This window comes from Acipenser ruthenus, chromosome 14 (genome assembly GCF_902713425.1).
Source record: "Acipenser ruthenus chromosome 14, fAciRut3.2 maternal haplotype, whole genome shotgun sequence".
Lineage (NCBI taxonomy): Eukaryota > Metazoa > Chordata > Actinopteri > Acipenseriformes > Acipenseridae > Acipenser > Acipenser ruthenus.
In genome coordinates, this window is record NC_081202.1 from 8,429,397 (window position 1) to 8,457,233 (window position 27,837).

At 37.5% G+C, this 27,837-nt stretch overlaps 1 long non-coding RNA gene across 1 annotated transcript in view; it reads right to left on the reverse strand.

Annotated features, from left to right (window-relative positions):
- Positions 1–514: 514 nt before the first annotated feature.
- The window catches only part of LOC131697406 (uncharacterized), a 46,988-nt gene continuing 19,665 nt past the window's right edge, over positions 515–27,837 (reverse strand). Inside the window, exon 3 of the long non-coding RNA XR_009307237.1 lies at positions 515–2,201. This is a non-coding gene — a long non-coding RNA (uncharacterized LOC131697406). The remainder of the gene's footprint in view (positions 2,202–27,837) is intronic.

The following is a 27,837-nucleotide window of genomic DNA, read 5'->3' on the forward strand; positions in this document are numbered from 1 at the left end:
TTGAAAGCTGCTCTCATGATTGTTTTGCAAACTCCCAAAGAGGCTGTAATACAAACTCATTTATCCCCTCCACTGTGTATACAGTATATTAATCTTGGCTCTTCATTTATCTAATTCCAGTTGATTAATATTTGCACTTATGTATTTTCCTAAGGTCAGATGCATACACAGAATTGCATAAATAATATCAATATGTGCAAATCAAATATGCCTTAGCACTTTTTAGTGATCAGAATCAATGTTCCAGAAGCCGCAGATGACTCACTAATATAAACATTTGACTCTATAAACTCTATTTTTTTTAGCCTCCTAGAGAAATAAATTGTTATGTGAATAATGCTCAAATATAAATAGATACACAAGTTAAGAATGATTATGTATGTAGCACATAAAAAAAAAAAAAACTCACCCAATAAGTTGTCGATTTCAGTTTTTTTTTTTACCCTAAAATTTAACAGATACCAGGACCAGAGGACACAGTTGAACATTGAGTAGAGACAGACATAGGGCAGGGGGTAGGAGATACTTTTTACACAGAGAGTTGTGAGTATATGTTACTGGTTACCAAGCTATATTGTCAGTTATTGACTAACAAAACTAAGTTCAGTGATCAATTAGCTACTAGGAATTTGGACGAACATTGATGGTTCCAATAGCATCCTCTTGTTCATCATCCTCCTTATGTTTTTCATGTATCCTTTTTTGTCCCTTTTAAATCTGAAGTATGGAATTGTTCATCCAAAGTTTTTGATGTCTTTGAATTGAATTTCTCAGTACTTTCAATATTAAATGTTTAATCATCTAAGTTTACAGAAATCAATTTGCAGATCATCCCCAGAGAAGCTAAACTGCAGCATATGGATATGCAGAACACTAAAGCACAATATCAGAATTGCTTTTCAAATGTATGCCTGCCAAATGTTGAAGTTTGCACAGGATAGGATTATTTGAAAAGAAGATTTGATAAGTTGATTTTCAAAGAGGGTTCTGAAATGTAACTTTCTCTTTAGAGTCTGTGAATAAAATACCATTTGGCTTAGGAAGAATTCATCTAAATATTTCTGAAAGTTATTCATTGCTACCAGCTCTCATCCTTTTCTAATTTTCTAATCCACCACATTTCCACTTTTTGGTACAACGGGCAAACAACTAAAAGAGGCTACCACCTTGGAGTGCAGTGGGCGTCCCTAAGGAGGATTTATACAGCAGACCTTATAACTCACCCCATTATCACACACATGTCAGAGTAATCTCCTTCTCTTTGCATGCCTGCCTAGTTTCTGAATTTGTTATGGCTGCGGTTTGGTGGTGTTACCTGGTTCCAGAGCATGCATGCAATAAAAATGAGTCGGCAAGTGGAAGTTAAAAAGCCTACATTTAATTCAAACATTCTAATATCTGTCTGAACTAAGAAACTATCAAAAAACTGGAATTTTCTTTAAAATCCACTACTATTGCAGTATCGGGGACTGGCATTAAATGCTATTGCCAGTTGTCATTGCAGAGATTAAAGCTAGATATTGAAAAATTGATTTTGAATAGTGGTTAACGCTTCTTATGGGAAAAGGTAACCGATCCAACTCCTGCCCTTTATGAAATATATAATCATTGCCCATATAATATAAAAAAAATGTCCCTGGCTGGCTGGTTATTCCACTACAAGGCATCAATTCAAGTCAATTTCCTGACTACTCACCCCACATAATGTAAAAAAGAGACATCATATAGCACAGCATAATACTGTAATCACCTATTTCTTTTTTATATATATAATATCTCAGAATCTCGATCCTGCTAGAATGACTGTCCAAATTGAAATTGTGTAGATGTTCTGCCTCTCTAGCTTTTAAAAATTATATAGCCAAATCAATAAATACTTCACAGTTGTTCATCTATTAAAGGATATCCACATGAATGCAGGGTCACATAAGCAGGAACTCAATGGATTGAATTATGGCCATGTTAAGTTGTTGATCTAGACTGGAGACCAACAGTGAGCGTTTTGGTCATTGTGCTCCTGTGGATTAGTGAAGAATGCTCTGAGCTTAGTTAATGTAATCGTGATTCAGACACCCAACCAGTCTAAGCAGAGACCTCCCAGGCTCGGTCCTCACTTCCTGGATTTAGTAGCTTGGTTATCATCCGTTTGGTTGGCCGAGTTTAAAGAACACCTGTCGATCTTCCGTCCTCTTGATTGGGAACTGGATTGCAGTGTCAATTCAATATGTAAAAAAAAAAAATACATGTATCCAAAAACATCAATAAATAAATGCTTAAACTTATCACTGCCACTGTAAATATAAAGCAATCTGTCTGGCCATTTAAACTTATACAAATAATCATATTAAGTACAAATAATCATATTAAATAATTGATATCACCTAAAAACAAAAACATCACATCAGAAACAATGACTTACTCTTGCATTACTGCAACCATTCAAATTTCCATCTGAAACCCTTTTTCATACCGATTCAATTTGCTGCGACACCTCACAAGACTACAATAACCCATACAAATTAAAACAGGACTCCCATGACCAGAAAGAGTCAGTTTCTTTTTACTCATCCTTTGTTGGAGGTTACATGTTGTATATATATATATATATATATATAGTGCAGTGATGGTATTTCTGCTGCTTCAGACCCCTATCTTCAACAGACTATTCTAAACAGAGCTTAACGCCTTATCAGGCTGGCAACCCAGCAAGCTTTGACCTTGTTATAAAGTAAGTGACTCTTCAATTAGAGGCAGCTCCTTGCACCGCATAGCCACAATATAAATTAAACCACTCCTCCATGGCAGCAAAGAAAAGCAGGGAGAAATTCTTCAAATGGCATTAGCCATATTTTTCTGGTACACTATGTAGGTTAACTCAGCTTTGTGTTCTAATTGTGTCAACTGTTATGACATTTTCCTCTTTCTTCTTAGGGAGTAATTTGCCTCCTGTTCGCCACCATTGGTTCACACCTGAGGAAACATTTGCCAGTTATTTCTTTTTGAGAACGTCACTGCTGTTTAAGAAGCTTTAGGAAGGCTCATTATACCAAGGGACCGTGGCAGGTTACTCCACTACAAGGCATAAATTCAAGTCAATTTCCTGACTACTCACCCCCTGATAATGTAAAAAGAAGACATCATATTCCTGTAATCTTTATTTAGGGCTGGTTAGAGCTGTTATTTGTACTGACTCTTTGTTCAGGGTCTTGCTGCTGACAATAAATAAATTACACTTGCTGGTTGGTAAATTGCACAGCTCTGCTGAGGCCTTCTTAACAACAAAGCAAAGTGATGAATCTGTAGCCCAGAGAGGTTTATTCATAAATAACCCCTCTGATTGGTGTAAGACAGGTACAGTCTTTACACATTTAAAGATAGATTTACTACTTGCAGCTATGTGGAACAAGTTCAGGCTGCTGGGTTGTATATGGGCAAGTATTAAAAAAAAAAAAAAAAACTGTTTAAAAACAACAACAAAAATATAATTATTCTTACAAAACCCTGTCTTTTGAATTAAATGAATTATTGGATTATTGGCACCATCCTTACAAAGGTTTCCATGACATTTTTTTTTAATGGTAAATTTAATAAAATTAACAGAAACATTAGAAAATGTATGAATTGCAGTTTTCAATGTCTTTTGCTTTTCTTCAGGTGACTTCTCCCATTAACGATAAACTGGAAAATGTATGCTGTAAAAGACCCATCAATACATAAAGATGTTGTCCCATAACACCTGCATTGCTAGCATGTGAAAACAACTCTAATTACCAGTACATAGGACAAAGCACAACTGGGTGGGGGTTATTGTTTGCTAAATAATGTACGCAAATCTCATTCAGTCAGTAAGAGATATAATTGCAACGCAATGCAAAAACCTATCGAAGTAAAATATTCAGAGTTGTGAGAGACTCATTTATGTTATTGGTAATGAACTAAACACAGACATTTACATGTCTGAAGGTGTCAGTCTTAATCCTGACTATGTAGGTGTAAAAGGGTAAATTAGGGGGCACACAGGGGGTGATTAACAGAAATAGAGTTGCAGGCATACAATTGTTCATTGAACCTGAAAGATAATTGATCAGTATATTTTGTTTATTATTTCTATTCGTCTCTTGCTAATAAAGTTGGGGAGTTCCTGTAGACACCTCAGGTCCAGTGCCTGCTACAACCCATCTCTGATGAACATCCTGTTGTACAGATGGTGCAGAAAGAATCACCAGCTTCATATATTGCTTGTGGTACACATCAGATTACACAGCTATCTCATTAGTGTGCAAGTAGGTTATAATAAGATGTCCTTGATTTTTTTCATTTTTTATCATATTGTGTAACAGTACTGTTGGATAACATGGAAAGAAGTTTTAGCGCAATATAAGATACATGTGTTTGCAGGTTTATACACTCTGTTAGTTTTAAAAGGAGATTATCAGAGGAGGTATAGTAACTGGTAAATGCGAGACTGCAAGATTGCATTTAACTGCACTGACGACGACCGTCTGACTGCTGGAATAAACACAAATCACACATTGCTGGAGGAACCGATGCACTCGAGAGATAACGGAGGTTAAGCACAAAAGAACAAAGGGTCACACCAAGATAACACGATCTTAGGCAGTTTTCTTTATGATTCGTAAACGAGACCCTCCACAGGGTGCTTGGGGTGATTGAACCCACAAAGAGAAGGAAGGAGGGGGGCTGAGGTCAGTGGCTACTTAATCAAGGCACACTCAGCTCAGCTCACTTTCCCTCTCATTCAGACTAGTATTGGAGACTTGTCGATTGAGGAGTCCTAGAGGACCAAACCTACAGTATTGCATTATATTCTTTTGTTCTGTTCTGTTTTGAACTTGAGTTTTGCTTCGTGCAGTTTGCATATGAAAGTGTGCTCTGTACTGTTTTGCTTTGAGCGTTATTTCTGCTTGCTCTGTAATGGGAAAATGATTCCCTGCATAAATTGAATAGACCAAACTAATACCTGAAAAAAATGTGCATTTCTTTGCATCTAGTTCACATCAAGAAACAACTACTCACGACTACTTTAGAAACTTCTTCAAGTACATTATTAGTTAATGTTTTGGTCTTGTAAACTTCATTCTCTAAACAGGATAAATAAAAATGATCTCAAATTTTTAGTTTATTATTTTTTATTGTTTTCAACACACCATGCAATAAAGGGTTATAAGAACTGGTGAGCATTTTTTTTCAATGGGCTCAGTTGACATTTCCAGTAATAACTGGACGCAGTGTGACCCCAGCTGTCAAACTGAAAGGAATTCCAACTGTACCTCACATAGATGCTGTCTCTTCTCACTCACATAAAAAGGGAAAACTGGCTCACGAAAGATTATGAAAAATGATGCATGGGTGGGATGCTTAGATTAACCCCTCAGGCTTCACCTTCTGGGTTTATGTAGCATCCCACCCCAAGGGTGAACATTACATTCTCATATCACACAGTACCCCATGCATTATTTTCTATAACTATGACATTATTGTAATGTATTTTTAAAGAAATATGCATTTGTAACTGTTTTGTTTAAAAACAAATAACATCTGTAAAGCTAAGAAATGTTACAGTGACATATCATTTCCTTGTGTGATGTAGGCAAGGTAGAAGCATTTTTCTTTGGACTGTCAACATGAGAAGTGCTGTACATTTCTTATCTAAGAGAACTAGAAATAAGTCCAACTAAAGGGAGTTTTCTCCTTTTGATTTATTACTACCAAGGCTTTTCTTGAGATATTGCATAATTTCCTCTGAAATTCCAATAAAAGCAATTGTTCCATCTTAGAAAGAGCGGTTTTGATGGGCTTAATGGACTGTGGCATACTGTACATCTTTGCAGAGTGAAATTTGCGCTTTTTCAGTGTGCCTTAATGTAGTACGGAAAAAAAATAAACCTTTGTTCACTGAAAATTGTTAATACTCACCCGGGTAGGTAAAACTGCGATTAATTGACAGCCGTAATTATTCCCCATCTGCAAAAATTTCCATCCCCCCCGAAACGAAATCCGGGCGATTCACCATTAGCCCCCCCCCCGCCCCCCACACACACCCCAGGACCAAATCCTTGCAACGCCAGTGTTTTAACAGTCATCAAAAAATCTACATCCACCCCGGAAACAAAATCCTGGCTATGCCACTGTTCATAGATGATGAGAATAAACTGAATATGTGATATTGAAACAAGAGGTCTGAAACCACAGAAAAGGAACATGCCACATGGGGATGTACATTAATTTACTATGAGTTGACGGTGCAGGGCCTGTCAATGATAGATATCAGTAAATTAATCACTGCCAATAGTCAGTGCTCCAGTGGGGTTTGTTTAAGACTTGCTAATCCTGTTGTTGTAACAAATACAGTCAGTATATCTCTATTGATATTCTGTCATTCATTGACAAGCTGTAGGGTTGAAGGTCTTGTTGATCTTCCAGTCTTCTGGAACAAAAAATCTGTGGACTATTTTGTTCTGTGCATTGATACATACACAACACGTCAATGAAATTGACAGGTCTGTTTACCTGTTTGTTTTTAGTTGTTTTTGTTTCATGTAGTTGTTCTATCCAGCGCTACTGAAGGGTTAATTTGCTTGCTATGTTCAAATCAACACTTCCTATAAGTTCCAATGCTCTTTGATTACCAATTGCATGCCAACTTACACTTTGCACCACCTCCAGGCAGTACATTTACAAATATTTTAATATTTAATAATGTGATATCCTAAATAATAAATATTAAAAAGACATTTGTTATTCGGCTCTGAATCTGAAGCATTTGTATCCTTTGAGGGTTATATACAGGGGAGTTCACAATCAGTAAAGAGGGAGGCCTATTTAACCTAATGAGTCAGTGCAATTGCCAATGCGTTTCAATTAAGTCAATTTAAGGTGAAAGAATACACGTATAAATATACACAACAGTACATGTTCACTTTTTTAATAATCCTACATCAACTTGCCATTATTTTTTCTTACTGTTTTGCATTTCGCCACACTACAACTCACACCTCATTTGAATTTTAATAAAATTCATGTAATGTATTACCTGCACAATCGCTGGTCACTCATTACAGGCTGTACATTTTGCATGAATCCCAAGATAATATTATGAGATTGGAAATCTAATTTAGAATAGAAGACTCATTAGTAGTGCTTTGCTTCCTGCAAGGCTATGCTAGTGTTCTTATACACGATCAGCCTCTTTTTAATCAGGTAGAAAGGTGCGTCAAGTAAGAAACATTCATTTTGAAGTATTTTTTTATTCATATTTTATTTATATTCATATTTAAAAGACATGAAACCGATGCATGTGTCTCAGTCACAAATGGAATCACAGCGATGGTGCTGTATTTTCAAGAATACAGTATCACTTAATGAGAACTCTGTGACATACTTTGATTGCTCCCCAATTATGTAAAATATAGCTACTATGCCCGTTAGTTTCAGTTGTATTAACCAGTGTCAAATCTTTTGATAGCTTGGGCTTTTGCATATTAATGTACAATATATCAATAGTCAATGAATCTCAAATTATCTGCTGTAGAGTTAAGCTCTTCTGAAAATGGTAATGTAAAATATCAGCCTGAATTAAATTTAATAGAACGATACATATTGGGTGGACTTCAGTTGATCATACTTGACGTTTTACTAATATTGTCTTTAGAGAAAAACCAAGAACTGAATATTGGCACAAGAGTTTGAATAATAATTTTCCAGGACATATTAAAGGTGCCTTGTCTTTGAAACAACATATGTACATGGTAAATTGTGTCTGAAAGGGGTGTCAAATAAAAACAGATGTTTTAGAGGCAAAGAAGTGCAACTAACAGAAAAAATAAGGCAATTAAAGCAGAATGATGGACATGTTTTTGCTCAAGCAATTAAAGGCACTTCGGAAAACCGACACAAAAATGTGCTTTAGGAGTAGGCAGGGTAACGTCATTTAAATGCAAAATACTTTTGCAAAACGATTCATCTTGTAACTTGACTTTCAACAGTGTTTGATTCATAATCATCCTATAATGACTTTCCCATCAAATGACAAATCAGAATTGGTTGTCTGGTAACAGGGATGCATCACTTTCTTCAGATAATGTTATATATGCCTGGAAGGGTTTTCTCTGTAATGTGAAATTACCTGACAGGTTAGAAAAATGACAGCCACTCGGAAAATGTACTAAAAAGTCTCCCCACCAATATTAATAGCAAATTATTCCATTACAAAGGTGATGCCTGACTTCTAGGGCCATTCAGCTCAATTTGGTGATGGCTTAGAAAGACACTGGTCCTGTTTCATCTTTTAATTATAGGGCATGCTCTATTATCACCAAAAACAGATTAGTGACAAATTCCACAGTTTAGCCCTTCACATCCTCTGACTTTTAATAGGATGCAATAAGCCATAGTTAAAGATGCACTCCCCTTTTCTGTGCATATTTAATCGTTCTACAGACTAGTTCTTCAATAAAAAAGCCAAAGAAAATTATATTGAACAATACTGCTGCACAAATTCAAAGTACACCATGTCAATGTAGAATGAAATAAAAAAAATATTATGATATTTTAACAAACTATATGGAATCTGTTCTGGTCTCCATTTCTTTCTCTGGGCTTGATTGACAATTGTTGTATTGCCACAAATAGAAACACATATTTGGAAATTAATTTTTTTTCACAATTTATGACCAATGCTTTTCAATGTCAATTACCAGTCAGTCAGTAAGTTACATTCTATAAACTATAAATGCAAAAAAAAAGCCAACACTTAAATATCATCTTCAATCAGTTTAAAAATATGAAAGCAAACTGATCTGTAATTTACATAGTAGGTGAATAATATAAAGATATAATGATGATGCTTAAGTAGTAATATATAATATAGAGACAGAGGTTCACATAATTGATACGCAGGTATGCATGCGCACCAATAAAACAAATGCAGACTTCTATATTGTTTTTAAGACACAGTACATTTTCAACAGGAAACCATTTTTCATATATGGCTGTGACCCATATCTGCCTAACCTCCCTATTTTCTACTGAGTCTCAAGGTCTCTGGGATCTGTGAACAATCTCTGAATAACTGAGATTATTATCGCTGACCATAATTAAATACCAGTCCCCATATTTCACTTAAGGCTGGAGGGTTCCAGATCACTAAAAAGTCCATCCCTGAAGGCGCTATCAGTGGCTGCTTCAAGGTTTTATAAAAAAAATGGAGAGTGACAGGTGGAGTCACTCTAGTTCATAATCATAGCTTCAATCCTTTTCTTTTAATGGACACTTAAAACAACCAATGATAGCAGGGATCTTGATTTAGCTGTCCATTCAGAGAAGAGGGATGTTGTGGAAGCTCTCTGACACATTGCTTCCCAGAGATGCTTCCCGGAGATGTTTGAGTGCCATTATATTTAAATGGGAGTTCAAAAAAAATAAATTTAAATAAGCATTTTACTTAAAAGAAAAACAATTCCCTCGGTATTCCCATATCCTTCTATAAATACCGTTGTGCCATCAAGCTAACGTGTTCAACAACACTAATAAAGTGAAGAAGTGTGTAGTTTTTTTGCTTTTGAATCTCCAGGGCTGGAATTTGGTGGTAGGCTACTGAAATAAACAGATAATGTGTGATGATTTGTTAAAATTGTAATAACCAGCAATCCAGACTCTTACTTAAACATTCAGAAACTATTGTTGTGGTCTCTGACACTGCCATTAAGCATTTAATCAGCCTCACGCCTGTCTGCCTTGATGCATATTCATATGTGTAAGATGACCACTGAAACCTTTGATCCTGAACCCACCATCCTTGGCAGGGGTGCAAATCATTTTGAAAACTGATGCTAGACTGTTTTGAAAGTTTAGCACCAGAGAGCCTACTGGTGCTAAATTATTAAATACCGCCCTAATCAGCCCCCCTTACATTGACGCAGACCTGCTGTGTATGTGGATGAGTGTGGGTGGGTCATTTGAGTAGACCAGACCCAATGAGAAACTGCCACCATCTATGGTTGCTAACAAATAAAAACCATTTATACTGGTATTCACATGAGAACCTAACGATAAGTTATGTGAACCACTGTATATAGATAACATGGCATAGAGTGATGATGGTACAAGTTGGAATGGCACAAAAGATAGAGCAGCTGCCCACAAATGTATTCTGACAATATTAATATTAAGTATGTCTGAAACCAGTTAATTGTATTACTGTAAAATGTCAATTGGCCATATCAAGCCAGACTGCTAACAGTGTAGAATTCTGACATACTGGCCAAGATTGAGAGTGAGCATGCACTTACAGCATTTAATTTGATATGCTGTGTCACAAGATGGCTTTGTGTATTTCCATATTTGTTTTTGTACCATTTATATATTGCAAATAGTGTTTACCCTTTCCCATCCACTTCAGTAATAAAGCATTGCTGATATTACAGGGCCGAGATGACTTGCATGGTCACGTATCGCTCTTCAAATTCATTCATGAAATTAACACTTATGCTTTCCCCGATATAGTGAAATTAAATAGGCCTAACCTCCTTGTGAAGTGCATGTCATCATTATTATTATTTCTTGGCAGACGCCCTTACCCAGTAATGTGCATATGAACATTACCTTAAAGATAAAATAGAAAATCGAAAGCTTACCTCAAAAAGCTGAATGAGTGGATTCATTCTTTTGATTTCTGCATCAGAAATCTTGAGCATGCAATGTGTTTGCTTCTAGTACTCTGACGTTATTGTTTTTATTAAGTCAGCAATATGAAAGCCGTGCTCATGTTTATTTTCTTTGGGTAGATTTGGGCCACTGAGTATATTTGATAACGGTATATTGTATAATAATAATCATGATAATAATAATATCTGACGTCTGAAAAAACAAACGCAACACTTGCAGAGAACTGATTATGCGCAGTGGATAGCCTAGTAGTATTGAGCACTAGTGCACAGGGTAAGAAAAAAAAACTATGGTAATCATTTTTATATCTGTATGAAGTGTTTTATAGATGCAGCTATATAAAAAAAAATTACGGTACAAAATTGTTTAATTAAGGCTGGTAAAAAAAAAAAAGGTATTGCGGTTTCTAAATGGTTCCGCTGTTGTCAGGGGAAAATGAATCAATGGTCACTTACTTGACGATTGTCTTCATGAAAAGCTGTCTTTGTAAAGGGCTGTGTTTGTGAACTTGTGTACCAGTGTCTTACGAAAGAGAAAAAATAAAATTTGTACCTGCCAGAAACCAACAAAAAAAAGCTTTAGTCTTCGTGTTCCGTGTTGTATGGAGTGATCATTGCATTGTGCACTGACAAACTCGCTGATTTTACTTTCACAGAATACAGTGCTTTTTTTTCATGCAATGCATTCCCTTGCGCCTATCTGAGGTGAAATGTATTTTTGACACAGTTTAACCATCGCAAAATAGGCCTGTATGTATGATCGTTTTGTTTATGCCATAGACATATGCATGCATGTTTATGGTTTATAGTTTGTGTTTTCCCCTAGTGACGTCACAGATGTCAAGATTCGAAATCAGGGCTTTTTGGCAGAAGCACTATGATTGTAAATTTCTTACAGATGATATATATATTTTTAGAACACTATTATAGTGTAGTTTAATAAAATATAATCAGATTGTAATGTGAAATAGGTGACATAAGGACTTTAAACTTTTAAATTGCATTCCCTGCCTCAAGATGGCTTCCTATGTACCCGCATGGACCTCTCAGAACTACATTTCCCATTATCCTCCTTCTCACATATGTAAGTGAGATGGATTTACCAGTGAACAGGAGGATGATGGTAAATGTAGTTCTAAGAGGTCCATGCGGGTACATGGGAAGCCATCTTGAGGCAAGGAATGCAATTTAAAAGTTTAAAAAAGGTCAAAATGTAAATAAATAAATAAATAAATAAATAAAACAATACACACATTTAAAAAAAGTGGTCAAAATGTAAAAAAAAAAAATTAAAACAATACACACACCTTATGTAAAAAGTTGTAGCAACACATGGGAACATGTAGCACCATGAAATAAAAAGGCCCTTATGTACCCTTTAAGGTTAACCTTATGTAAACGCAGTGAAACGTCATACAATGCTTGTTAATAGTCTTAGATCTGGGAGTTAAAGCACTTTTAGAAGCAATTCTGTGGCCCTTGCTTTCTGTCTGACCCTGCCCACTGGTGCCTGAATGTTTCACAGCAATCTGTGCCTGTCTCATCATTGATACCTGTGTAGCCTGCTAGGTGGAGATAACAACACACCGCACTATGCATGCCAATGTGACAGTGGGTTAGAGACTTTGAAAAGGTAACTGCTCACTGAAGCAGAACTTCATCTTATTTTATCCCACCCTCCTCCAGTCATTCACTCTGAGCAGGACTTTATCACATAGCCTTGTACTATTGTCAGCAGTGGAAAGAGAATCGTTGCTATTGAACTTTTTTTATATTTCAAAGTGACTTACTTGACTGCAGGTGACAGCTGATATTGCATAACATGTACAGGTCCTGGATCTTTAGCTATGATTAACAGTTCCTTGGAAGGTCGATTTATCAATGCCCTGTGTTGCAGCTTTGGTCATTTATCCCCATGTCCTCTTCCCTCACAACCTCATCTTACAGTTGGATGAATTCGCAAGACCAAAACTACAATGTAATAAATGGCAATATTAAAATAAATGTGATTGAATCAAAGTGGAAAAGCTATTAAGGCACGGCTGGAGAAAAAGCTTTCCATGAGTGCAATCTTATACAACAAGCTGTATAATCCAGGTTACTGAGAATGATACATTGGAAGCACAAACAGAAAAATGCAATGCATACAATTGGACTATTTATTCCTTGCATCACTTATTTCATTTTCTTTTAAGTGTGTGAGGACCAATCTTCAACATTAAAATGAAGGATCTGACTTTACAAGTACAGCTATACTCAAAATGCATCAGCTGTAATCAAATCAGCCACAGTTTCTGAAGTTAATTGCAAAGCATCTAAGAAATTACACAAGCCCTGATGGATTGTGCACACTTTCCCTGCTTCTCATTTAAATGTGTTTTTTTATATCATTTAAGGTACCGATACAAGAAAAAAATATGTAGTAAAATCTGTAGTGTTAAAATGGAACCGGTCATGAAACATTGATTATTTTGATTATAACAGTTATGCTCACTGAAGCAAAACGCAATCTTATTGTATCCATAGCTGTACCAGCCACTCATTCTTGTTCATGTTGTATAACTCTTAAGCCTTTTACTGTGTGAAACAGAATAGTTGCAATTTAACTTTACACTTGATTGCAGGTAACCATTTAGAGTGGGTTTGTGGGGAACAAATATTACACTGTTCATTTTTTACCCTAAATTTGTTAAAATGTGACCCCACAAAAAAGGATCAGTGAACAGTGTTATGTTATTAGATTAATTATCAAAATAACAATGTATTAAATTACAAATGAAATAAATTGGATTTAAGTGCCAAAGTTATTAAGGGACAGCTAGATAACGGGTCTGTGATACTCAACAAGATGTTTATTGAAGCGACTGTAAATGAGTTCAATTGTCTTATCTCTTCGTATCATCATTAATACATATTCAAAGACAGAGGGAACACTATAGCCCTGTTCACACTTGCATTTTTATACCGATATCGTTGCGGAACAGAATCGCAACCTCTGTTCACACTGGAGTTGTTACCAGTGTCGTACCGGTATAACCGTATCGATACGAAACCCAGTCGAGATCAAAGTTTCGTACCTGTACAGTTGTGATATGACTCGGAACAGTGATGTGTGGACAGGTGGATCGGTACGGCAACGGAATGGATAAGTCTGAGGCATGCACAGCACACTTACACCAAAGATATTACCAAGATTCTTAACTCTGCCTTTTTTATATTTACAGATAAGTTACAGAAGTAAATTATCGAAGTGAAATTTAAATCAATGGTTAAAAATAAAAAAAAACATATAAAACTGATGTTTAATACCAATAAATCCAAGTTTTATAATTGCACCTGTCTACTCTAGCACTGTGTGAAACGCGCATTCAGAAAAGTGCATTTTTCATATAAATTACGGTATATCATCGTTACCAAGGGTTATGTTTTTCGTCAAGATACCGTGGGCAAGAGCAAAATAGAAGTTTTTATTTTATTTTTAAACATTGAAAAATAAGCTCAAAAGCAGCTCAATCAGACACCACTCCATTGACTGTCAATAGAAAATCTTCTCCCGAGCTCTCTATCCTACAACCCTTTGCATGCAGCATGACAGAGGTCCCCATAGAGAATCAGTGGGGTTGAGTATCTTGTGTATCTCTGATGTAAATCCCCTTTCACATTGGCACTGCTATGTGGGCTATGGGTTCTGGCTACCCGGGTCACAATGAAACCACGTACCTGAGTTGTACCCGGGTTGACCTACTCAGGATGTGGGTCAACACGCTTTGACCCGGTTGAGCAAGACAAAATGTATGATGGCCGTTCGTAAGCCGACGAAATATCAAATAACCATGTCTACGTGGAATTTTCACTTCTGCAAGGAACGTTTCTGTTTATTCTGTTCAGCCATATTTTTGTTGCTTGAGACACACCATGAGACAGATTGCAGCAGGATGAAGAAAAATTTGCTCTAATCAACATTTGGGCCGACGGTTCAAACTCTGAAAGGGAAAGAGTATTTTCATATGCTTCCAAACATATCAATCCCCACTTTGTTAAAAATAAACAGCCTAAATGAACCAAGTGTGAATTGGACCTTTATGTCATACAAAGCAACTATACAAAGGACAGAATTCTTTTAAAAGATAGAGCAATAGTATTTAATCCTCAACATTCACATTATGATTTACTTGATTTTAAAAGCACAGTTCTGCCTTAATCTTATTTGTTCTCCTTTCTTATATAATACTACACTGTATCTGATTTTCAGCTATATCATTTCAGTAAGTTAAATCTAACATACTGCTATTTAACAGCTAGCAGGAATATTGGTATTTTACCTCTGCAAATGTCTGATCAAAACTCTTATGTATTTGATGATGCTGCATTCATTTCATATTGTTGTTACACAGCAAGTTTCTTGATAACACGATAATGACCAGTAATGGAGGACAAAAAATAGCTACAGATGTACAGTATCTCAAAATGACATTTACCACACCACAAATACCTAAGCATCTAGCTGTTTTCCAGAGTTTCATCTTACAGCACAGCTGCTGCTCGAATTTTCTAATAATCAGTTGCTATGTTGCCTACTGCACTTTGTAATCCAGAGGCATAGTTGTAAAGACAGCCTGCATAGCACATACAACTTACCACCTCACTGTCACAGGTGCGACCTGGTTGATTAGCTTGTGTTCATGGTCTCCTAACTGCTGCTGTATGGCCTCTAGTAAAGTGAAAGTGTAACTCAACAGCAGTAAACAAATACAGATTCTGTGCCAGAATCATTTGAGGGCCACAGTTTGTTTCCGTGTCTAAAGATCTTGGGCATAGAATAAATCATGCTGGGAAAGTCATTGTAGTCAGTTGTGTGCCTTCTATGTATAAGCCAATTAATATGGTGCCACAATTTGGGATATACAGGTTCCAATTTATGGATAGATGAACTGGAGGTACTATAGCTGGACTATTGTATGGCAGGACAAAGATTAAGAGCAACTCAGTTCTGAGGGAAAGCAAATTATATCCAAATATCTTAATTTCCCCAAGTCACTTAACCTCCTTGTGCTCCGTCTTTCGGGTGAGATGTAGTTGTAAGTGACTCTGCAGCTGATGCATAGTTAACACACCCTAGTCTCTGTAAGTCGCCTTGGATAAAGGCGTCTGCTAAATCAACAAATAATAATAATAATAATAATAATAATAATAATAATGAGCAACTAGCATACCCCACTCATTGGACATAGCTTATTTGTCCTGTTGTGATAAAAAACTGATATCTGTCAAATTGTTTTTAATGCTTGATCTACTATAAATGAATACAAATGAGAAAAAGCATGCAAGTAATATTAATCACAATTGTTCTCAAAACTACAGCAAATAGATTAGCAAGTTCTAAAAGGATTGTAAAGAGATTACTTGTTCTTCACCTCCAGATAGAAAAGACTAAGGGGTAGATGTACTAAAGTGTTGTGCCTGTCGCAAATAGTCGCAAACCAGTTGCAAACGAGTTGGAAGTCTAGGGTGAAATGCACTAAACAAGCGCAATGCTGTTAGCAACTTTTAAGGGAATGCCTTGTGGCAGCAGGTTTTTTTTTTTGCTATTCAACCTTAGATGAATATGTAATTATGGGCGTTCCTGCATACATTTGCAAAAAGGGGGTGGGGATAGTGCAAATGAGGGTTCTCAAATATTATATTGAGTTGTACTAAAGCTGCCACAATTGTAACACTTATAATTGCATCAATTTCTTAAGATACTTTGAAAGCATGCTTTAAACATTCGCAATATTTGCTGGCATTTCCCAGTCCGCTTTTTCTCATGCGTTGCCAGTTGTGCTCAATGCATTTGAGGCGAACACCCAAGTACCTAATTTTCACTAAAGTTAGGGTGTACTTGCAAGCCTTGAAAACAAATTTCTATGACATTTCTGGTTTCCTCAACGTGTTGGGAGCAGTATACTGCACACCTGTGCCACTAATAACTCCAGCTCATTCTGCACATCTGTATAGGGCCATGATCTATTTTGTGTAAATTGTCTAGGCTACTAAGTAGTTAAAAATAATAATAATAAAAAAACAGTATTAAAATAGGTAAAGCGAAGACGGCACAGAATGCATTGTACAGATGATGTTTACATTTAACAAGAACAATGTTATTTTGATTCTTGCACCCTTGCATGTATAGACGTTATCCTTCGGGCACCCTCTGCTGCAGCAAACCACAACTCAACTCCTACTATTTATGTGAACAATGTTGCATGATTCTTGCAATGTATAATGCTAGAGATCTGACTAAGAAGATGCAACAAATATTTAAATTACTATATTGCAGCTCTTTTCATCAACATATTTTCTCTTAGTACATGCGACAAAATATATACTTTGCGAATTGTCGCAACGAAAATGCAAATTGAGGTATGTTTGTGCTGCAACTGGCCCATGTTAGTTCATCTACCCCTAATGGTAAGACTTATAACCATTGTATGCAATTTTGTGGTTCGTCACTGGACTAAAATTAAAGCATCATAAGCACACCAAGCATACTGAATAGCTACCATAATATCTAGGTTCTAAAATGTTATTGTTAACTGGGAACTTATTTAATTATTTGTATTTGTTTATTTACCAGACACCTTTATCCAAGGTGACTTACAGAGACTAGGGTGTGTGAACTATGCATCAGCTGCAGAGTCACACAATTCAAGTCAATCTCCAGAGCACCTATAACCCGGTCTTTGTAAGAGCTGAACACATAACTTTCTTTATTTATTAAAAATAGTAAAAGGAAAGCAAATATTCATGAAAAACATGTAGTGTTGAAAAAAAGCTTCCTTCTGTAAGATAAATTACCAAAAAGGCCAGTGTCTCTGTGAAACATGTACTGTAGAATGTATTGTATATTGAAGTGGAGAAAGCAAACTGGGGCCAAGCAGGAGAGAAATAGGGCCCAGAGAAGAAAAGTCACAAACACCAGTCTGCATGACAAAGTAACCAGTCTGCAGACAAATGACTGACAGCATCCATGACAACAGCGTTGTTTCATTTACACTGGACATGACATCTACCATTGAGAAGAGACTTTGTGTAACGATTCCAAATGGCATACGTGCAGTAATAAAAACACAAAGCTGAGTAAAGCTACTGAGGTGGAACAATTTGTGCATTATATTTAGGGCAATACATAAACTGCCCACCACAGAAGAAAAAAAACAAACAAAAACATTATTACAGAACATGTTTTACACAACACGTTTCCAGGCTCAAAATACTTTGGTAATTGTATCCCAATACAAAATACAAATTAGTTTAGATACACTGTATTTTTAATACAAAACACAATTATCATCCAGAAAAATCAATGTTGTCAATAAAGGAACTGAAACAGTGAGCAATGAATACGTTTCAAGCTACAATACCCCAATATTCAGAATGGAGAATCCGCAATGTGATGATTTATTGAATTGGAATTGAACAGACGATTTAATGATGGATGATACATTTGTCTATGGGTGCTCGACAGCTACCCGCACATTGGTAGGGGGAAACCTCAGGGAATCCAGGGCTGAGGGTAGCCTTTCCTCCAGGCTCTAAGTCAGTCGTCTCCCGCTCTGGCCTCACCGCGCATAACCAAAACAAAAGAAGCGACATGATTGAAAGCCACATGGAGTTTTTATGGCGCTTGGTGATGACGTGTTGACTAGGGGCGGATTCTTCTTTCCAGAAAAGCAACCAAGTTTCCATAGATTAAGCATTGTCTATTTCACACATATATGGCTATTTATGGGGTTCAATAGATTCATTATTGTTGGTTATCATGCAAAAAATAAAGTAGCCTATAACAAGTAAGGGGGAGTTTACTACAGTATCATACTTTTTTGTGTGTTCGTTTATTAGTCTGCTACTGAGGATGCCTTTTATTTTACACATCTCTGTATATTAGTATTCTTGCAGTGAATAGGTTGTTTGCATTTGAAATCCTGCAATGGGCAGTATCGGAAATACATGTAATTGAAAGACATAGCAGCAATGTAAAACTATGTATACACAGAAATGTGTATTTTCAACACTAGCATTTGCATTACAAATTACAAAATACAAATGTAATGAAAACATGCATTTCAAGTACATGTATTTCTGATACTGCACACCCCTGCCCAGGCCATTTCATAAGTGACAGAAGCCTAACATTTGTTATCATAAGTTATTGAGTGTATCAGGTTCCTGGACTATACTGTCTGTCTGTTCCTTCATCCGTCAGTATGTCACACTTACAGTTGTGCATATATCTGGAGAATCGATTATCAGATTGCAATTAAACATTTTATTGCTCATTTTTATTTGAGACTATTTTGTACATACTGTTCATATATGTCATGTTTTTTTCACCATACTGATAGCTGTAATGGTACCAACACATGTTTAATTTACTGGTGTGTACAAAATGATGCTATATTCACACGTTCTGTAATTGCACCTCTTTCACGTGTTCTTATTATTTATTTTTAAAAATGAAGGGGCATTTTTAACATAAACTTATAAGAGAAATGGTAAATTCCAGGCCACCGGGCAAAAATGATGACAGAATTCTGAGACATTCAGGACTATGCAGTAGAAACATGTGTTTTGTAGTAATATGGTGCTTTGTTTATGAACCATTGTTGACTAAATAGAAAATTACAGAATACATGTCAGTAAGACCATTTGCATAACTAATTAATCAGCCAGGCAAGGGTCATCCCATTCACATAGCTTAGGTGTGCCTTGTTTAAACCGTATACATAGGGATTCTATAGACGGAGTGTATTTATCCAAACACGAGCAATTCCCAATTCACTGTTAGGTACTGTCTTCCTGCACTTTAACATACTGACCTGACTATATAGTAGAAAGAGCAGTACCACAAACAAATATGAAAATGTTATGAACAATGCAGAGCTAATCTCTGTTCACAGAGTGATTATTAATGGAGTATTTTAATGAAACAGCGTAAAATCTCAGCATATATTAATTCTTAGTAATTTTCATTTGAAGTATCTGTTCTCCACTCTTGGAAACACATCATAAAGCATAAATACATGTACAGTATATTTCTGTCAGAGAGCAAGAACTGTGTTACGACCAAAATACATCAACTGGTTTGATATAAAAACTGGAAGCTCATAATTCAAATTTGAGGGTCCGATTCATTACATTTTAAGGTCTGTTAAACAGGAACTCTTTTTATTTCATAGATCGTTAATTAAATCTTGTAGTTCATGAAACCTGAAACTAGTTGTATAACTTTTATATTTTAGCAGTGAGTACCCACATGTGCACAAAGCTATTTTTCACTGGTTATGGGCAGACATGAGGTATATTATAACAGCATAAAAAGAATGAGAAACCAGGGTACAACTCAACCAGTGGTACCTTGTGGCATATCATATCGCAAATTACCAGTTAAACTTTAAAAAAAAATCCTTCACTGGCTTTTTGGTGACTGACTATTATTATCTACTGACCTTATTACTGTCCAATAGTAATGGAAAACTTCCTGGAGGCTATGAAAGCTTTGACTTTGAAAGGAGGATTGTTTATATTACAGTAGATAAATTATGCATTACTGTCTAAAAGAGCTAAATCAGGATATTGAATTAGCAGTTGGCAGATGCAGCGCCTCAAAAGGAAACAAAATGTCTCCTGAATATTTGAATGATATAATAGAGACAATACATAGCACATATATGTCAACAGGACTACAAAGTCAGCACAGAATTCCTACAGGGGACCACGTATGATTAAGGCTACGGTAATTTTTAATACATTTCACGTGCGAGGTGCGGCAAAAAACCTAGGGTTCGCCAAATAATGTCGTTTTAGCTACATCAACATACACAAGAGCTTTTAAATAGTACACCAAAATCAATAATATAAAGACTATTGCTTTTGACTACTGACAAGTTTAAACATTACTTTAGAGCATAGAACTTGCAGCACATACTTTAGACTCCGACATAATTTTCTAGTCAGAGTCAAGGGTCTCCGACCCTGTGCGACAAGTCGGAATTACGTCATCTACAATCTTGTGACGTGCATCTTTTTTGGAACGGAGTACAGCCTTAACATCATCAACCCTTTCACCTCATTCCAAAATATCTAAGATATCTCTCTAATTAATACATGAAATTTTCCCTTTTCGGGTTCTCTGTTGGTTTAGAGGATACCAACAATGTCGCTTTTGATTTTTTTTTTAAACCCCTTGTATAAGAGGTACAAACTCAGCACATCTACTTAAATGTAAATGTATCCAATTTCACAAATGCAGTCTGTATTTAAAGTACGAACAACAGCTGTGACCACTTTGCGCAGTCAAAAGGGCTGCGACACGATGCGTCCTTCATACAGTAAATAGTGAGGCTGCACAGCTTAGCTGTCTGCGCCTGACGTATCACATTCATCTATGACACAAGTATGAACCAGGCTTTAGAGTTTTCCACGATTCTGGAACAAAGCCTCTGTAAGTAGGTGAACTTCTGTTCTCTGATGCATTTGTCCTCTGTCTTTAAAGAAAGCAGCTCCACAATGTTTTGGTATTAACTTGCTTGCAATTTACAGATTTTTAAAAGAAATAAAGGAAGCACCTAAACAAACCCGTGTAAATGTTTGTACAGCTAGGATGCAAACCTGTGGTCCCTTGACTCACTCTGCACACCACATTACCCACTCAGGGACCCCCGGAATGTTTGTTTTAATTTTGATCTTGTATGTTTTTTCTTTTAAGTATTTTTTCTGCTATTCCAGCTTGGTTAATTGCATGTTGGTAAAAGGTTGAAAATATTTTACAGACAATAAAATTGATGGTATTTCAAGATGTTTGAAAAAAATACACTTTTTTCTCTTGGATATTCTTGGATACTCTTAAAAAAGAAAAAAAAAAACATTTACATCCAGGTCTCGATGACCTTTTAACCCAAACTTTGTATTTGTTGAGATCAAACACTGTCTAAAAGCTAAGTTCTGGTCTATAAGACCCTCTTCTGCTTTGAAGGGACTGTAAAACCCAGCTGAACCTTTTTGAAAGCAAATAAATGTGGGATCTTAGACTGGCTGAGAGGAAAAGCATTGTGTTTTCATCCTGTGCTGGAAAGTATTACCATTATTATTTTATTATTAAAGATTCTTAATATATCAAGAGCCCTTCCAGAATAGCTGCATGAGTTTTGCACAATGTTTTACAAATAATGGTCACATACTGGAAGCTATTTCTAACAGGAGAGTGTAGTATTTTAAATAAATTATAGTTTAGCTATTTTTTAAACGGCATATGATCACTTGAAAAAGGGCAATTTGTAACCAAGTGGTTTAGGTTTAGTCTATTCATTTAAAACGTTGAAAGGACAGAATAGAATTAAAGGTATGTTGTGACCAAAAAAAGAGAATCTGTGTGTACATAGTAGGGGGTGTGCAGAGGAGTAATAACTAATACTTGTTCTGGGAAGGGCTTAAACCATAAGCACTAATGTGTATTTAACCACTGGGGACAAGATTGTTTAGTAATTCAATATTACTATATGTTTCTTTTAGTACAATGTGTCATAGACCATCAAAAGATTAACTCTGGTAAAAGCTTAGCAAAGTGCAGTAAACCATGGTAAAAGCATGAGAAAAACATGCAAAAGTATAGTGCACATTTTTTCTAGGGGTTACTGTAATCATAATTTTCTAATACCATTTCTATGCTGATGATGCTCAGATTCTCCTCTCCTTCACCCCCTCTGACCCCACCATCCCATCCCATATCTCTACCTGTCTGTCTGCTATCTCCTCCTGGATGCACTTGCATCACCTCAAACTCAACCTCTTGAAATCTGACCTCTTTTCTTCCCCTCCTCATCTTTCCCCTCCTCTGATCTCTCTATCTCCATTCCTCGAATCTACCACAATCTCTCCCTCCTCCTCAGCCAAGGGCCTTGGAGTAACCCTGGACCCCTGCCTCCTACTCCCAGCACATCGCCAATCTAGCACACACCTGCCGGTTCTTCCTCACCAACTACTCCATGCAACTCCTCATCCAGGCCCTGGTACTCTCCCGCCTAGACTACTGAAACTCTCTCCTGGCCGCCCTCTCTGCATCCACCACCCGTCCGCTCCAGCTCATCCAGAACTCTCCTGCTCGCCTGGTGTTCTCTCTGCTTCGCCTCTCCCATGCTACTCCACTGCTCCGCTCACTCCACTGGCTCCCGATCACCACTCACATCCAGTTCAAGACTCTTGTACTCACCTACTGATGCCTTGACCAGACTGCACCCAGTTACCTCCAGACCCTCATCTCTCCCTAGACCCCCACCCAAACTCTCCGCTCCGCCTGCACTAGAAGACTAGCTGTACCTCCTCTATGCTCCCGTATCAACCCTGATGTATCAACACTTATCTGCTCTTGAACTGCCCGATATCAAATCGTACTGTGTTTTGTATTTGCTCTTATTAGGACTGAAGTCACTGTATTTTGTATCTTGCTCTTAATTGTACTGTAATTCTTGATATGTTTTTTTGTACACAACTGTAAGTTGCCCTGGGTAAGGGCGTCTGCTAAGAAATAAATAATAAATAATAATAATCATCTGCACCCTAATGTAAAAGTATATACACTGCTACAGGATGCAGCACACTTTTTATGTAAAGAATGTAAAATGAAATCTCTTATGTGCATCTTAAAGATCAGAGAGTGGAAATAAAATACTAACAAAAGTATGCAAACTTCTCAAGCTGCTGAAACAAGGGAGCAGGTGAATGTGAGGGCACGCCCCTCCCGCCACTCTCAGCAGGGAGCAGGTGAATGTGAGGGCACGCCCCTCCCGCCACTCTCAGCAGGGAGCAGGTGAATGTGAGGGCACGCCCCTCCCGCCACTCTCAGCAGGGAGCAGGTGAATGTGAGGGCACGCCCCTCCCGCCACTCTCAGCAGGGAGCAGGTGAATGTGAGGGCACGCCCCTCCCGCCACTCTCAGCAGGGAGCAGGTGAATGTGAGGGCACGCCCCTCCCGCCACTCTCAGCAGGGAGCAGGTGAATGTGAGGGCACGCCCCTCCCGCCACTCTCAGCAGGGAGCAGGTGAATGTGAGGGCACGCCCCTCCCGCCACTCTCAGCAGGGAGCAGGTGAATGTGAGGGCACGCCCCTCCCGCCACTCTCAGCAGGGAGCAGGTGAATGTGAGGGCACGCCCCTCCCGCCACTCTCAGCAGGGAGCAGGTGAATGTGAGGGCACGCCCCTCCCACCACTCTCAGCAGGGAGCAGGTGAATGTGAGGGCACGCCCCTCCCACCACTCTCAGCAGGCATTGCAATCAGACAGTGCTGTCTGAGGCATAGTGTGCTGGTGCAGGAGAGGGAAAACTGGACATGCATACATAATCAAAAAATGTATAAATACTGTGTCAAAGTACCATCTTGTTTCATCTTGAAATTTGTACCCCAGGAATTTCCTGAGATATCAATACAGAAACTGTACACCCCTGCATTTTATACTATAAATGCCATGTGTAATATATTCAGCTAGATTTGCCCTATATATTTTAGCTCTGCTGAGGTGAAATGACCCAGAAAGACTTATGGAATTATTCTGTTATCTACAATTACTTAAGACAGACTGTAGACTGCAATTACAAAAGCATGTTCCATCAACCAACCTTGTCAGCATGCATTACATCATGCATCATGGTGCCTGATACACTGTAAATATTTTTTCTGAACTCATTTCTTATGGTATGTCTTACATCTGATTAGCTTATGTAAAGTAGACCTTAATGTTTGTTTTTCTAATAAAGCATTCAAGATGGCAAAATGCATATTGTCAGTGTGACCAGTGGTAATTAAGCACCACACATCTGTCCTAATAACACAGATCTCCCATGGCCTTTAGGTATGTGCTGCTGTGTAACTTTTCTTATGGACAGTGTATTAAACACATGACACAGGATTTTAATTCTGCAGTGATAACAGACTTAGGATGTTTTTATTCCTACTGTATACCCTACTCATAGTTGCCTCCAGTTATAAACTTATAGCGATTTCCTTCTGAACACAAATGTCAGCTGCAATCTATCACAGAACAAAAAGTCATTGTCGGTTTCAATGTACATGCCTGAAATGTTAAACAGTTTGCATATTTAAACAAAATTATATATATACAGTATATGTATACAATATATATATATATATATATATATATATATATATATATATATATATATATATATATATATATATATATACACACAGACGTGCTCAAATTTGTTGGTACCCTTACAGCTCATTGAAATAATGCTTCATTCCGCCTGAAATGTGATGAAATTAAAAGCTATTTTATCATGTATACTTGCATGCCTTTGGTATGTCATAGAATAAAGCAAAGAAGCTGTGAAAAGAGATTAATTATTGCTTATTCTACAAAGATATTCTAAAATGGCCTGGACACATTTGTTGGCACCCCTTAGAAAAGATAATAAATAATTGGATTATAGTGATATTTCAAACTAATTAGTTTCTTTAATTAGTATCACACATGTCTCCAATCTTGTAATCAGTCATTCAGCCTATTTAAATGGAGAAAAGTAGTCACTGTGCTGTTTGGTATCATTGTGTGCACCACACTGAACATGGACCAGAGAAAGCAAAGGAGAGAGTTGTCTGAGGAGATCAGAAAGAAAATAATAGACAAGCATGGTAAAGGTAAAGGCTACAAGACCATCTCCAAGCAGCTTGATGTTCCTGTGACAACAGTTGCAAATATTATTAAGAAGTTTAAGGTCCATGGAACTGTAGCCAACCTCCCTGGGCGCGGCCGCAAGAGGAAAATCGACCCCAGAGTGAACAGAAGGATAGTGCGAATGGTAGAAAAAGAACCAAGGATAACTGCCAAAGAGATACAAGCTGAACTCCAAGGTGAAGGTACGTCAGTTACTGATCACACCATCCGTCGCTTTTTGAGAGAAAGAAAAACATAAAAAAGCCAGACTGGAATTTGCTAAAATGCATATTGACAAGCCACAATCCTTCTGGGAGAATGTCCTTTGGACAGATGAGTCAAAACTGGAGCTTTTTGGCAAGTCACATCAGCTCTATGTTCACAGACGAAAAAATGAAGCTTTCAAAGAAAAGAACACCATACCTACAGTGAAACATGGAGGAGGCTCGGTTATGTTTTGGGGCTGCTTTGCTGCGCCTGGCACAGGGTACCTTGAATCTGTGCAGGGCACAATGAAATCTCAAGACTATCAAGGCATTCTGGAGCGAAACGTACTGCCCAGTGTGAGAAAGCTCTGTCTCAGTCGTAGGTCATGGGTCCTCCAACAGGAGAACAACCCAAAACACACAGCTAAAAGCACCCAAGAATAGATAAGAACAAAACATTGGACTATTCTGAAGTGGCCTTCTATGAGTCCTGATCTGAATCCTATCGAACATCTATGGAAATAGCTGAAACTTGCAGTCTGGAGAAGGCACCCATCAAACCTGAGACAGCTGGAGCAGTTTGCTCAGGAAGAGTGGGACAAACTACCTGTTAACAGGTGCAGAAGTCTCATTGAGAGCTACAGAAAACGTTTGATTGCAGTGATTGCCTCTAAAAATTGTGCAACAAAATATTAGATTAGCGGTCCCATCATTTTTGTCCATGCCATTTTCATTTGTTTTATTATTTTAATTCCAGGCTATAAGGCAACAAAAGGTGAACATTTTGAAAGGGTGTGTAGACTTTCTATAGGCACTATATATATACACAGGGTGATTAGAAAGTAAGTTTACCACATCAGTGATATGGTGCGTTGATGTGGTACACTTACATTCTAATCACCCTGTATATATGTGTGTAAAATTGGTAAATCTATAGATCATCTAGTAAATGTGTAAATTGCCAGCTCATCGATCAATCTATAAAATAGATTGATCGATGTGTAGATTTACCAGCTTGCCGGTCACTGTATAAAATAACTAAGGAGATGGTAGTAAACAATCTCTTCTACTACATCCATGATCACTGTCTGGCAGCAATTCAGGATATGAGCTGCTAAATCTACACTTATACTGGTTATTTTATAGATTGACTGATGAGCTGGTAAATACACATTGTACACATGAACCGTAACACATCTATATATCTCTCTCTATATATATATATACACACACACACACACACAAACGGTCAAAAGTTTTAGAACACCTCCATTTTTCCAGTTTTTATTGAAATTTACGCAGTTTAATGTCTCAATGTACTCTGAAATTAAAGCATAGAACAAATAAACAATTGGAGATAAAAAAGAAATCATGGAATCGTTTTGTTTAACAAAATTTAATCTAAATTTTTTACTCAAAGTAGCCACCTTTTGCAGATATAACAGCCGAACACACTCGTGGCATTCTTTCTACAATGGAAATCAAATATTGTTCGGAAAGTTCTTCCCAACACTGTTGCAGATGTTCCCACAAATGTGTTGCACTTGTAGGTTGCTTTGCTTTCACCCTTCTGTCCAGTTCATCCCAAACCAGCTCGATGGGGTTTAAGTCTGGAGACTGTGCTGGCCATTCCATGATTTGAAACCTACCGTCTTGTTCTTTTCTTCTAAGGTAGTTCTAACATAGCCTGGAGGTATGTTTTGGGTCATTATCTTGCTGTAGGATGAACCCCTGACCAACTAGACGTATAGCAGAGGGTATTGCATGGCGCTGCAAAATGCTGTGGTAGCAGTTTTGGTTCAGGGTGCCACTCACTCTGTGCAAGTCGCCGACTCTGGATCCAGCAGAAGAGCCCCAGACCATCACGCTTTCTCCTCCATGTTTGACAGTTGGTGTCACACACCGAGGAACCATCCTTTCGCCTACTCGACGGCGTACAAAAACCCTGCGTGATGAACCAAAGATTTCAAATTTTGATTCATTGGTCCATAAGACCTTCTTCCAGTCTTCAGTAGTCCACTGGCGGTGCTTCATGGCCCAGGCAAGCCTCTTTTTCTTATTTTGCCATCTTAGCAATGGCTTTCTTACTGCCACTCGACCTGTCAAACCTGCAGCTCGAAGTCTTCTCTTCACAGTTGAAACTGAGACTTGCTTACTTCGACCAGTGTTAAGCTGTGCTTGAAGCTGTTGTCCTGTGAGCCGCCTATCACGCAAGCTGTTGACTCTCAGAAACTTGTCTT